Source organism: Danio rerio, chromosome 14 (assembly GCF_049306965.1).
Source record: "Danio rerio strain Tuebingen ecotype United States chromosome 14, GRCz12tu, whole genome shotgun sequence".
Taxonomy (NCBI): Eukaryota; Metazoa; Chordata; class Actinopteri; order Cypriniformes; family Danionidae; genus Danio; species Danio rerio.
In genome coordinates this window covers 30,233,034-30,247,442 of record NC_133189.1, presented here as the reverse complement: position 1 = coordinate 30,247,442, position 14,409 = coordinate 30,233,034, and the positions used below count along the sequence as shown (strand labels likewise).

At 34.6% G+C, this 14,409-nt stretch overlaps 1 protein-coding gene across 1 annotated transcript in view; it reads right to left on the bottom strand.

The window, feature by feature from the left end:
- Positions 1-3,012, bottom strand: part of slc36a1 (solute carrier family 36 member 1) — a 146,441-nt gene extending 143,429 nt beyond the window's left edge. The window contains exon 1 of the mRNA XM_021481161.3: positions 2,926-3,012. The gene's annotated coding sequence lies outside the window, so the exon portion shown is untranslated. The remainder of the gene's footprint in view (positions 1-2,925) is intronic.
- Between the last annotated feature and the right edge of the window lie 11,397 nt (positions 3,013-14,409).

Here is a 14,409-nt window from a genome sequence, read left to right as displayed (position 1 = left end):
TCCTCTAATCCTTGTTTGAGGTGTTTATGATAAATTTGCAATTTTTTTGATGTGGTTTTAACAGCAATGTTAGAAATCAATTTGATGTTTTGCCATCAATCGTCACCTTAGAATATAAGGTTCTATCTGAACATTTGGTCAAAATTGAGTTATTGACATATTCTTATTGAATGACAACTTTTTTACATTATGGGATTTTTTGTTTACATTTTACATTTGTTTTACATTTTGTTTACATTTTATGACTTTTTATTTTAAAAACATATGTTACACATACTGTATTACGCAATGTTGTCAATTGACATCAAATCAGTTTGATGCATGTTGCAGTTTGTTGTACAAAAAACTGCATGAAAACATTCCTTTATTCATTAACAATATGTATTAACAATATCTTTACTATGAAAAGGAACAAACATTTTTGGCATCATAAAAAATGTTTATTTCCTCTAGAAACTGCAGTCAAACGTATGTAGTCCATATTGGCCTAGTAAATAAAAAATTTCATTTTATTCCAGTCTATGGTCACGTTTACACTGTCAGGTCTTGATCCCCATTTCCGGTTTGTTGCATGTTGTTCTATGTCATTTGCATGTCCGTTTACACGTTCTGTTAATTGTGACCTTTATCTGATTCATGTGTTTACACTTGCCATACAGTTTACAATGTTGCACATGTGTAAAGGCGCGTTCTAGCATCTGCACCACACTAGCTATGATGGAAGTAACTGTCTTGCTTTTAGCTCTGTGAAATATGTGAAGTTCACCCAACTCTAAAATGATTTTGAGGCGAAGGAGGAAAAGGGCCGTCATCGCAGCTTGCACCTATGGTTTATATATGGTGTCCTTCACCATTCAAAGGAATTTATTTGTACGAGAGAGATCTCAGGTCTGGTGGGACACTCTTTCGTCTACGTCATTAAGCAGGTGAGGAGTACCACACTGTCGCAAGTTCAATGACATCCAAATTTTCTAATGCCTCAATAAATCTGATCTGCCTGTTTACATGATGGTCGCATTGTCACATATCTGAATGCATGCGTTTTTTTAGTGTTTACATGGTCATAGAACAGATCCGATCTGTGTCACATATGAGCAAAAAATCAGAATTGGGTCACATTTAACTGACAGTGTAAACAGGGCTTTTGTAGCTACAATGTATTGAACAGTCAAGTTTAAGTCATTTTCGAGATAAACGCCAATGGTCTAATCTGATTTAAATGATCTATGCTAAGCTACGCTAAAAAAGCTCCCACCAGTCCCAAAGATTGACTGAATAGATTCAAGGATGGTAAAAATTTAACTGGGTAGTTGTGAAGTGAACTTATTTTTTTTAAGCATTCCTTTAATTGATGACAGCTAGACAACATTTCAAACTGAGATCTCATCTGATCTCATTTTAATCATTTGAAGTACAAGCTTAACAGTATCTGGGCTTTCTCTAATCTCTTAAAGGGGTCCAGAATGTAATTTTAAGACTTAGTTGTGTTTATAAGATGCAATGCAATATGTGCTCATGTTTCACTTGAAGGAAATCATGTTATTTTTTCATATATCTCACTTTGATTATACACAGCTACTCAGCTAACATGAAAACGACTGTCATATTTCCTAGTTCCTCTGAAAGGCCCGCTCTTAAGTGACTCTGATTGGTCAGCGTCATAATGTGCTGCGATTCGCGGATCGGCTTTTCTGCTGTGTAAACAATCAGTCAATCTCCTGCCTGCTCACTAAAATAAAATCTGAGCTTTTGCCATTGTGTGAGTGTGTGTGAATGTGTGAACTATGTGTGTGTGTGTGTGTGTGTGTGTGTGTGTGTGTGTGTGTGTGTGTGTGTGTGTGTGTGTGAATGTGTGAACTTTCTGTAACAAGTGCATGTGCACTGGAGTTTGTTTTTTTTCTTTTTCTCTGATGCTCGGATTAAGTTATTTTCTGTAATATATCGTGACAGAAGAATAAAGCACAAGATGTGGAATGCGACGTGTGTGAGTCTTGATTTATTTTTCTGCTGCTACCACGAGTCAGGTAATCTCTCCTGTATTTTCTTTAACTCCACGCGTTACACGACGCCTTTCACATATATCCGGAATATGCAGGTGTAAGTAATATGAATCATCCACATATCTTTTGCGACTTCTTTATCTGAGATGTGAAACGTATGGAAAAGCTGCCTGAAGACAATCAATGCAGTCACGCACACACATAAGAAACACGAACGTGCTGGTGGAGAGTGTGTGTGTGTTTACAGCAGTTTACCTGATTAATCTGAATTTGTAGCCAAATTGTTTGCGGTGCAAAGCAGCATTTCCCATTGTTTACATCGTTGCTACAGCTTACCGTTAACGCTAGACACTGAACATGTCATGGTCAATTTTAACAAATAAAAACACTTACAGGTTGTAGTTCACAGCTTCTGCTTTGAGGAGATTTTAGCCGAATCAAGCACTTAACTGGGAGAGATTCTGAAAGCTGTTTTGTCAAATCATGCTTGCTATGTATTTTATAATTCTCTGGAACATAATTAATATTGAACAGTAAGCACTTCTGTCTTTGTGTTGTGTCATTTGGAAGCTCAAATACAGAAACAGACAAAGCTCTGTGGAAACAGCAGTGTCTGGATGCATTTTAGCTCTCTCTGCTATAACGTTACAGCACCTCTGGCCACGGCCCTTAGCTGCGCAGTTTGTGTGCGCAGTAAACAAACCTTTATGATCTCACAAGGGGCGGAAGTATTTTTTGTAGTCCCCAAAATGCGTTCATTGTATTCTTTGCTAAGCTAACTCCAAGGTCTCCCTTTGGATTGAACTTAGAACTTTTTACATTCAGAGATGTTGTTTATGTTCACACAGCTACATTACACATCAACTAAAGTTTAACATATGATATCATAGTGGACCACTCCTTTAAGAACGCATCACCAGTTTACCTTCAGCAGCAGGTCTGGACCAACATTTCTGTTAATTCCTGACAAGATCTGATGTCCACAACACTGCCTTCATATCCAGTTAATCACTGCAGGAGAAGCAGAGAACAGAATCACGACATGCTCACTCTTCTGTCCATTGGCTCCATCTGGCAGTTCACCATTATTGTCTTCCTGATTTCATGCCCAGATGTTTTCTCTCCACATTTATCTGTCCAAGTCATCTGTGGAGTGAAGGAAATAAGGGATATGGAGGAAACACCATTGTATTTTGTCTATACGCTATTGCCATCTGCTTCTTCGCCGATACGGAGTTCTTATAACACGGTTTTCTTTAATACTATGACTTCTTTTTGCTGTCAGATAAGATGGCCACTTTATAACCACAGATTACATCTAATCCTACTCTGAAAAGGATTTGCAGCATCACTGACAGTGCTGTTAGATCCACGGCTTAATCTTACAGTTTATGGAGTTTAATACCATACACTGCCGAGAAGGCAGTGCAGAGAAATTAAACTGGCAGAAATTACTTAATTTAATTATGTTTTAAATTGAATTATAAAAAAAATGAATTAAACAAACTAATAATTACATTTCATATTGAAATTAGTGGCTTCATCTCTAAATATTTTAAATAAATCAATTTATATAAAATATATCTAATTAAATATTTGCAAACACTATTGATTTAGTATAATTTAAAAACATGACATCAATCCATCAATTAATTAATCAATCAATATTTATTTTTTGTCATGTACATAGGCATGTTAATATTTTAAAGGGTCACGAAACACTAAAACACATTTTTTGTGATGTTGACAGTCATATATACAGTATGACCCATGCTGCTAAAACACTGTTAGAACACATATATTTCACAAACAAAAAAAAGTGAAAATTGGTTGTTTTTGCATTTTTCGAGGAAATTCTTCTGGTTTGAAAAGAAATTTTGAAGCTACGTCACGGCCATAAGACCCTTTTGTAAATTCCAGCATGGAGACTGGATGTCTGTACCGGCAGGTACAATGTGAAGTCTTTGAGTTTTCATCATTAATTCAAGAGAATTAATTCATCATTAATTCAACTTAGTTCGAACCAATCAGTACGCTCTATATTGTGTATGAGGTGCAACTTCTTTAATTTGCATGATGTAGCTTCGAAGACTCCTCTTACCTGTTACAATGTTCAGATGGCAGAGAGATGCCATGATGTGTTGCTAACCGTAATTAAAACAAGTGGAAGAAGAAGAATTGTTAGGAGATATGGGTCGTTAGTGTTGTGTTTATAAATGTGCTACAAAGGTGGTGTTGTTTTCATTTCCCTGCTATGAGAGCGCAGCGTGTGGACTCACATGTGTGATTTACAGTGGTCTGCTAACACGTGACAAATATATGTTTGTAAGGAACATTTTTTACCTAAGAGCTTTTCACATCTGGAAATGGTGAAATGCGGATTTGCCACTTGTCTTCTTTTAACAAAAAGATGTTGTTCCACTTCGCGTTGATTGTTCTGTCTCTACAGATTTGGTAAGTGTGTGATCAGTGTTCTTTGTTCATGTTTCTTCAGAGGCAAAATTAGTTTGATGCCTAATCCCAATCCTATTTTTGTACCCCTACCCCTTCCCCTTTCCCTTGGCCTAGTGGGAAGGGGAAGGCCTTCAAATTTTACCCCTAAGAAATGGGACATCACTATTATACCTGCACACGTCATCATATGTACAGTAATTGGGATCTCTTGCTTCATATGAGATTGACGATTGTAACTGCTGTAGTTATTCCAGATGTGTTATTTTTCAGTATTTATCTTCAGGAAATCACTGAAGGCAAAAATATCATGTTATCTTGGTGATATAATGTGGCAATAAGATCGTAACTATACTGCGCATTACACAGTGGCCATATTCATCTATGTAAACACAGAAAAACAAAATTGACATTATACTATACACTAAAATGGTCATTCCCAGCCACTAGACTTTTCTGACAGGGTATTCGAGTGTCATAGAGTATCAGAATGTTGTGGCACGGCTATACAGGAGTTATTATTGTGGATTGCAGATAGCGAAATTGAGCGGTTTTTATTTCAGCTTTTTTAAAATCATGATGGTAAAACACAAACGCTCTAATGAATATATTAAAACATATGTTTGTTTGTTTGTTGTAAAAACTTAAGAATTAACAAAAAATACTAATTTGTGGGTCTCCTTTCTTCAGGATGCAGCTTTGCTGCCGTTGTGGCTGGTGTATTCTGGGAAATTTTCTTACCCCTTGGTCTTGAGTGTGGTGCTGAAAAATCTTCATTCAAAGAGGTATTTATCCTCTCCCCTTAGCCCTCGCCTTCAAGCTAAAGAGAATTGGGACACCCCAATAGGGGTAGGGGTAATGGGGAAGGGCTAAGAGGTAGAATTGGAATTGGGCCTTTGTATCATCAGCAGTACTCGTTCAGTTTTTAAAGACATACCTTAGTCCAAATGATTTAGCTACTAAGTTTAACGTACAATAATATCACTACAATATTATGGACTGAAAGATCCGCTGTAAATGCTGCTTTCCGAATGTAAACACCTTAATCAAACTATTACCATCATGTGGCATTTTCACTGCATTTTGTGACAGGATAGTCTATACCAGGGGTGGGCAAACTCGGCCCTGGAGGGTTTAGCCTTGTGTTTTGGCACAGTTTAGCTCCAACCCTAATCAAACCCACCTGCTTATAGATTTCTTGTGATCTTAAAGACACTGATTAGCATGTTCAGGTGTGTTTGACTAGTGTTGGAACAAAACTCTGCAGGGACACCGGCCCTCGATGATCAAGTTTGCTCATCCCTGGTCTATACATACACGGCTTTCTGATACTATTCTTTGCTACTACCAAGTGCATCTATCGAGAAATGCTGAGGTTTTTTTAAGTGAAAGTGCCAAACTGCAGTTAAAGCTAAAACTCATTCTTGATCACATTTGATGACAACTAATGATCGCAAACAGCTGAACAGAACTTTCAATTCCAGTTGCTTTGCGCATGTCCTGTCTTGGTGATATGATTATATGCATTACTACGGAGACATGTTAATACTCGACTGTATATAAATTTGGTGGGCAGGGAAACCCTCCTATGGTCAACCTTAAAGAGGGAGGGATTTGAATCCTATTTTGAGCATCAAGAAATTAAAAAAAATGTACTTATTGTGTTTATATGACCCCAATATGACTCTGGACACACTATACCTACACACAGTATTGTCCTAACAGCTTCGAAACGATGATTTTCATCATAGGTGCCCTTTAAATAAAATAAAAAATAAATAAAAAAACTAATACAAAAAGACAAATAACTACTTGATATTGCATCATCAACTGTCATTTATTTCTGTTTTAAAATAAATAATATAAAACAAAACTGGTTTAAATAAATATACAAATAAATAAATGATAGACACTAAAAATGGAATGGAAAATGGATACTGAATTTCATAAAATAATATGAAAATATATAAAATTATTTAGATTGCTATATAATCTACTACTTTTTTGCAGTAATGACCATTAATATTTTAAATGACACAATATAAAAGCATGAAAACAAACATTAAATTATAATAAAATATGGGTCGGAGTAAATGGAGTAATATATGGCATATTGACTAGTGTCTGCAGTGTACAATTAAATTTCATGAATATGACAAATGAGTTGATACTAAAAAACAAACACTTAAATCTGTTCTCAAGGTTTACAGCTGCATCCAAGCTTCATTAAGTCTCCTTATTATTATCCATTGTGCAGTGTTATTACACAACTCAATTGCATAAAGAGTGTGTGTTTTGTGTCTCCACAGTAGCCACACTGGCAAAGATGATAGGGTCTGTTTCCAAATTACAGAGCAGCTTTAGAGACAATGAGATGGTTCACAGTGAAAAGACACATTGAGTTTGTGTGGGCTACTTTCAACTGACGTCACAACAAAGAGACGCTTCTCCTGCCAAACACATTCGCTCATTGTGGTTGCCGTTGCAGTTTTTTTTTTTTAAGATGAAACTTGTAACACTTTATTTTGATGGTCTCTTTTTAGATATTATGTTGACTACAAGTGAATGTATAACTGCATGTCATTAGAGGATTAGTAGACTGTCTACTTAATATCTGCTGACACTATATTTTGATGTTTCTCCAACAGACATTACGCAACTAACTGTACATAACAAGTACAGCTGAAATTAAATTAAAGAAAAAAACAAAATTTCCTACATTTTATGAGGTCACTGTTTAGTCCTACTGGAAGTAGTCACGTACAATGCTCAGCATATGTAAGTACAAATTTAACCCCTCACAAATCTATCTTTTGAATTAATTTTTTAATAGGAAGCTATATAATATTATATGTGTGCATATACATTAGATTATGAAGCCAAATATAGAGCTTATCCAACAAAATAACTTGTAATAACGGTCCAAAAACTCGTACACCCAAATGTATAAGTTATAAAAATTATTTACAAATAAAAAAAAGAGAATAAATTCAAAGGAATAAAAAAAAGCAAAAAAAAAAAAAAAAAGGAAAAATTTAATTGAAATGTTGTAGGTTGTAATTTTGCAATATTTTACTTGAATTTAATTGTATTCTCTTTCAATTTCTAAACATACTTTTAAATTGTATCATTTTAAAATGTATCATTTTAACCATTGCATTAGTCTCAATGTAAATCCCCTCGTAAGGCAGCACTGGAGCAGTGTGAGAGAGTGGACCACAGCACATCAAGTGAAAAGTATTAACAAAAGAAAAATACACAACTGAAGTCTTATACTTTTATATTAGACACACATCTGATGCTTGTATTTGCAGCAGCTCCACGTCCACAACTTCACACATTGGGTAAAATTAGGCTTTACAGTCTTTTTTACTTCCACTGTATCTGTTCAGCGGAGAGAACTGAACCAACCCCGTGAAGTCAGACACAGCGACATTCCAAGATGGCTGCGCCTAGGTCTAAAATCTATAGTGAAACATGCTGTTTTTTTTCTAAATGGTTACATTAATCAAGTTTAATATATTTTCATTAAAGTGGAATCCAATGTACAAAATAAGGTAAACTTGACTTCCCTTTAAAAAGCTACATGTTTATCAGAAGCTTCTTCTGCAACATGAAATTCCCTCCCTGCATTCACCAAAAAAATCAGCCAGCAATTTTCATGCAGAAAAACAAGCTACCATCACAGAACAATACAGGAGAAGCAGTTCCTCGAGGCTGAAAACACTGAAATAATGAAATGGCCAACCTGACCTAAACCTAATGGAAAAAATCTAGGCTGTTTTTACACTAGTGCATTTTCGCTTTTCAAACTGTGTTTTAGAATTAAAGCTCTCCTCATTTAGACTGGTGTTTTTACTGTTTCAGTTCAGAAAAAAAATGGTCTCCATCCACACTACACAGGTGCCATTTACACTAATGTTTACATTTTTTAATTATGTTTTAGTAAGAAAATGTTAGTACCTAAAATGTTTTGAAGAAATCTTCTCTCCCACTTAAACAGAAATTTGGGGAAAAAATTAACAGGGAGGCTAATAATTCAGGGGGCTAATAATTCTGACTTCACTATACAGCCTAAAATACATGGCACAAGACCATTCACGCTCACTAAGCACACATTTTGCCAGCATCTTTGCACTGTAATAGTCACATGTTCCGGACTAGAGACGATACATAGTTCTCAAAAAAAAAAAAAAAAAAAAATCAGTCTGAGAAGAGTCATGCCTTTTTTTTTTCAAAGGTTTTAGTTTCAATTTATCTGTAACTTTAGTCCAAACTAAAATAGGCGGCATTTTCAAAATGATCCTTTTCATGAGACGAGGATGCCAGAGTAATGTGGACACCATTCGTAACCATAACAAATGTGTTTTAAACCAAAATTGCATTAGTGTAAACTTCACCTGATGAAGATCACAGCAGAGACTGGTGTCCAGATGTGCTGAAGTCCTTTAACACTTCCCACTCATTTCTGACTGATGTAACCTTCTGAATTTTTTGTTAACCCCTTCCACGGCGCCCCGACGAGGACACACTGAGGCGCTGTTTTATTCCATATGTCAATGTTTTTGAATAGATAAAATAAAAAAGGACAAGAGTAATCTTGAAAAACTCTACATCAGTTTAAAGCTACATCCCCTAAGCACCCATTGCAGCTAGTTGTTTTTCAATGGAAAGCTTATAAAGGATGTATTTGCTAAATTTGTATAAGTTTTGCAGAAAACGCTTATTAGATATGGCGTACATGTCATGTAATAACAACACACACACTCATCCATTCCTGTACATCACGATTTATTTTAAAAGGTCCACAGAAAAACATACCATCAAGCACATTTAGTCCACCGACACAATAGTGTTGAATTATGGATGGTTATTCATTTGTTTATGTCACCGTTTCTGCCGGAGACCATTGTTTACACCGTTTTACCATGGTATTTACACGCGAAAATGGCAGATTTGCAGTAAAAGGCAAGGCTATGTCATAGCTTACAGTGTTACAAATAAAATGAGACCAAAAACAGAATAAAAAGTCAAAGTTATAGTTATTAAATTCTAAACAAAGCCGAGTGTTTTGACCTTCTGCATGTCTCTCAGTCATTTGCTATTGATCAGTCAGAAATACTTCCTTCTTCCTAGAAGTTTGACTGACAGAGAAATTAGCCAATGATGCTGTAGTTTTATTGGAGTTTTCATTCCAACTTCCCAAAATGGCCGCCATCTAGTGGCTGTTTCCTAAATTGCACTAGAGTGTTGCCTCTTGGTGATTCTATGCTCTTTGCCGAAAGTGGGGTGTGTCATGGCCTTTTAAAAGTCAACAGAGCAGAGATCGATAAACTATTATGCAATTCACATCCATAAATAAACAGAAAACAAATTCACAGTGTTCACATTATTCCTGAAAAAAATCTAAACACATTTGTCATTCATATAGTTTTCTCTTATTTTTTTGTATGTTAATTTAGCCCTGGTCAGATCACACATTATTGTCATGATTTCAGCACGATTGTTTAGGATGCCGTGGGGAGTCGTAAACGTCATATAGGTATCGTGACATATTCATTCATTTATTTCTACTCATGTAATGTGGCATAGTTCACGACAAATGATACCATGTCTGCGATGCCTCAAGACACCATCGCAGAAAGTCTAGCATGTTTAATTTTTTCCCTGATCTTCACGATGAGTTTCGTCACGTGAGACGCAGTGGACAATAGGAGCACATAATTTATCAGTCGCAGTTTATCAACAGGTGCTGCCGTTAATACAGAGGTCAGGTCAAAAAATAGGCTGCATTTTTACTAATGTGTGGATCTAAGATTAATCACTGGTTATGCAAACTTTACTTTCTCTAAAATATTAAAGTGTTTTAAGCTATTTTATTTGACAGACTGGCACAAATATGCAGACATCTCCATTCTCACAACGATATTCTGAGTTCTCGCAGCCTTCCAACCAAGTTCGTTCTTCTGAGGTAATCTGGAAACGCGTTCCGTGCTGTGAATACATTGTAAACTGTCTTGCTTATTCAAATTACTTGATTAAACTAATTTAATTGAGACCCACCAGTAATAAATGATTTTGTCATTAAAATAAAAAATGAAAATAAATGCTCTGCTTATGAGTAAAGATACTTTTAGTCAACAGAAGTTGTAACATGGAAACATACTGCTTACTGACGTTATATATTATATAACAGGTTGAACTGTACGTTTTAATTATATTTCAGCTTTATCAGCTTAAAGCCACCTGAGCCTGCCCTATAAAGCAAATGATTTATGCTCACATCCTCTTGTGTAGATGCATAGTGCTAATGTGTGATGATATATTTCTGGCCAGTGTTGATATTATTTGCTGGTACTGTTGGCCAGAGTTTACATAAAGTCTAAACAAGAACAAGTATGAAAAGGGACCTTGTTCCTTAAAGGATGGCCATCTTTGAAGAGCTTGTGGAAATTTATTGAGGAAACGGTGGTCGAAATCCCACCGTCTGGTGTGTAATTCAGCATCCAGCTATTTTCAGTCAAGCCCCAAGAGAGGTATTTCCCGTAAAACTCAACCAAAGATCACTTCTTTCAAAATAAATCAGGGGCCAACTTTTGTGATGCAATATTTTGACAAGTTTTAATGTGCAAATAATGTACACTCAGAAATTAAGGTATGAGAGCTGTCACTGGCAAGGTACATGTTTGTACCTGAAACATTGGTACATAAAGTGTGTATTTTAGCATCTAAAAAGTGCAAAGGTGTACTTTTTGTGAAGGTACCACATCAGTGACAGCTCTAGTACCTTTATTACTCAGTGTAGAGTAAAGAAAAAAAATCTAATATTGTTTGTAAAATGTATACAGCATAAGCCTACATTAATTTCATGGTTGCAGATTCTTTCTATTTTATTTATATTAGAATCTGACAAATCAAATGTTAAAATGCCCCACTAAGAAAAAAAAATTAACTAGTTAACACACCCAACTATCCTAACACACCCTTAATGTTTTTCATCACATGCTATAATTACTAAAATATCAACCTCTACCACATGTTTGATGTTTCGGTTTATGGTAAAAGAACGGGAATTAATACATTTACTATAAAAAATCATAGAAAAAGTGTAAGATCAATTTATTTAAAAACATTATCAAAATAAAACATTTTTTAAAATTCTAAATCATATTTATATTTATTTTTTTGATGTATGACATTCCCGTTTTTTTTTTTTTTTTACAATAAAACCAAAATCAAGTGTAAGTGCTACAGGATTATGTTTGTTTGATTTTTTTTTTTTTTATGCAAACCAACAATGCTGTGTCTTGTTAACAATTATTTAAAAAGCAGTCATTCTTTAAATGACTTTAACAGTCATTATTTAAAACAGTAAGAATATGGTCAACCATATTTAGGGATTTTTTTGTTACACTGTTGAACCCAAAAAGTTAAGGAAACTCAAATTATTTTAGGAAGCCAACTGCTACAAACCATTTAGGTAAAAAAAAAAAAATCTATATGAGTTCTGTAAACTTACTCCATTTAAGTTGAAGCAATGAGGTATTTAATTAACTCATTACCTTCAACGTTGAGTTCAAAACTCTTTTGAAATGAGTAGATTTAACTTTCAGTCAATTTTGAGAAACTCATAAAGTTGACTGTTTTACAGTGTAGGAATAATAAAAATATGGTTATTATACAACATTATTTAATATAAAAAGAAGAAAAACACAAGTCAAATCAAACATTTTTAAACTGTCACACGCGCACACACACACACACACACACACACACACACACACACACACACACACACACACACACACACACACACACACACACACACACACACACACACACACACACACACACACACACACTGACATTTCAAATAGATTGTTTTATGGATTATTACATTTTATTTCAATAAACAGGGTGTTAAATGTATTTGTCAATTTCTATTCATGAATTATTTTGCGTAAACAAATTTTGCATATACTATTCATACCTGAATCTAAAATCAGCAGCCAGCGTTTTTAATACATGTGTTGACATATTAAAAAAACAACTGTAATTTTTTAAATCACAGAGATGCACAAACTAGGGCCCGTTGGCCAAAGTTTGCCAATGGTAACCTTTGATTTGGCCATCCCATCTGAGAAGAGAAAGAGAATCATGGGGATGGTTTCAACATTGTCAATTCAAATTTTATGTAAACCATGTTTGTTTGTTTTACTGTTAAAAGCGAACGGAAATAAATGTTTTCATTAAATGGTGTAAAATAATCAGATTATCTTTGGTGAGCAACTCAAGACAAAGGCAGATTCTGCTTAAACACTGTGTTCAGCATTGAACTCCACCACATTATAAATGTCACTGTTTTTATTGCAATAAATTATAATTTAAAGTTATACTGTTATAAAGTTATATATATTTCAAGAGTTCAGATGCAAAAACCTCTGAATGCCATCTAAAATTTTCTCCTTAAATTTGCATTTTTCTCAGCCTCCTATGTTTATGTTCAGTTATTTTACTTTAAAGGCAATGTCTACACATGAGTCAGGGATAAATGCTCATTTTAGAAGACAATATCAAAAAACATTTAAAGGTTTCTGCATCTGAACTCTTCACATATTTATTTTGCAACATTTTTGCAATATTTCACAGTATCACTGTTTTAAGACACATGAACTTTATTAGTTTACTTTTGTGGGTTCAATTTCTTTTTATCTTATAAGAGGAATTGAAACGTGAGAGAATCTAATATAAATTCCCTGGAGACTGTGACCCTCCGTGATCCTGTTAGATCCCACAGACAGCGCCACGTCTGCAGAGCACAGAATAATTACACTCCTCCGTGGCCTGTTTTCAGTGTCTGCAGAGGCCAGAATGGAAAATGCCACGTTGCAGAGAAACTATTTTTTTCCAGCGTTGTCTCATCCAGATGTTTCTCTCCTTACTGCTCTGTACACTCAGAAAGTACAGACATGACCAATCTATAGCAGAGTAAACTGCTTAGACCTGGCTGGACGTTTGTAGAATGGAAAGAGAGAGCTCATTTGCTTTAGCCTGTTTGTCTGGACACACAAAACTTACAGACTGTACAGTGGGATGAGCTCTGGAATTTCAGACTGGATTTTTTTAGAGTATTCAACAATTTGACACTCTCTCTCCAAAAAAGAAAGAAAAAAAAACGTGCTGAGCATCTGAAAAACATGCTACATTTGCAGTCAGCCACTGTAGATTATCTGTGCATCGTTATCAGATCAAAAATGATCTGAGGATCAGAAATGAATCAGTTATTTATCAGTGAAGTGAACACTGTTGAGTGTACAGCAGGTTTCTAATTACAAAAAAGTTAGCAAACTCAGTGATTAAGTCAATTACATAGAATTCTTCCGATATAAATCTTAGTTAGGTTAGATTTTAAAGGGACAGTTCACCCAAAATGGATGATGTGCTCACCCTCACCCTCATACTGCTGTAAATAATGATAATTTCCCTTTTCCTGGTCTGAAAACGCAAACTTTTTAAAACAGGGTTGAAAGTGAAAGTTTTAGAAAATGAACACTGTTTAAAATAGCTTACTGTTTAACTGTTTTTATGAATTTGATTTGTTTGATTTGATGTGATTTATTTATTTTCAAACAGAAATATCATACATAAAATATCTTTGACAAAAAATACATGTCAACATGGCTGAAAATGGAGCGGGATAAAGCACAAGCTTATTATTTTTCCCACCCCATTACCAGTGGGATCAGTGTAAACAGAGATTATTTTGAAAATACTGTCATCTGTAAAAATCATATAATATGTTAATATATATATATATATATATATATATATATATATATATATATATATATATATATATATATATATATATATATATATATATATTAATATAATATATTATAAAATATTATAAAAAGTGTATAAAATATATTTATTATACAACTAGCAGCAGGCAGTA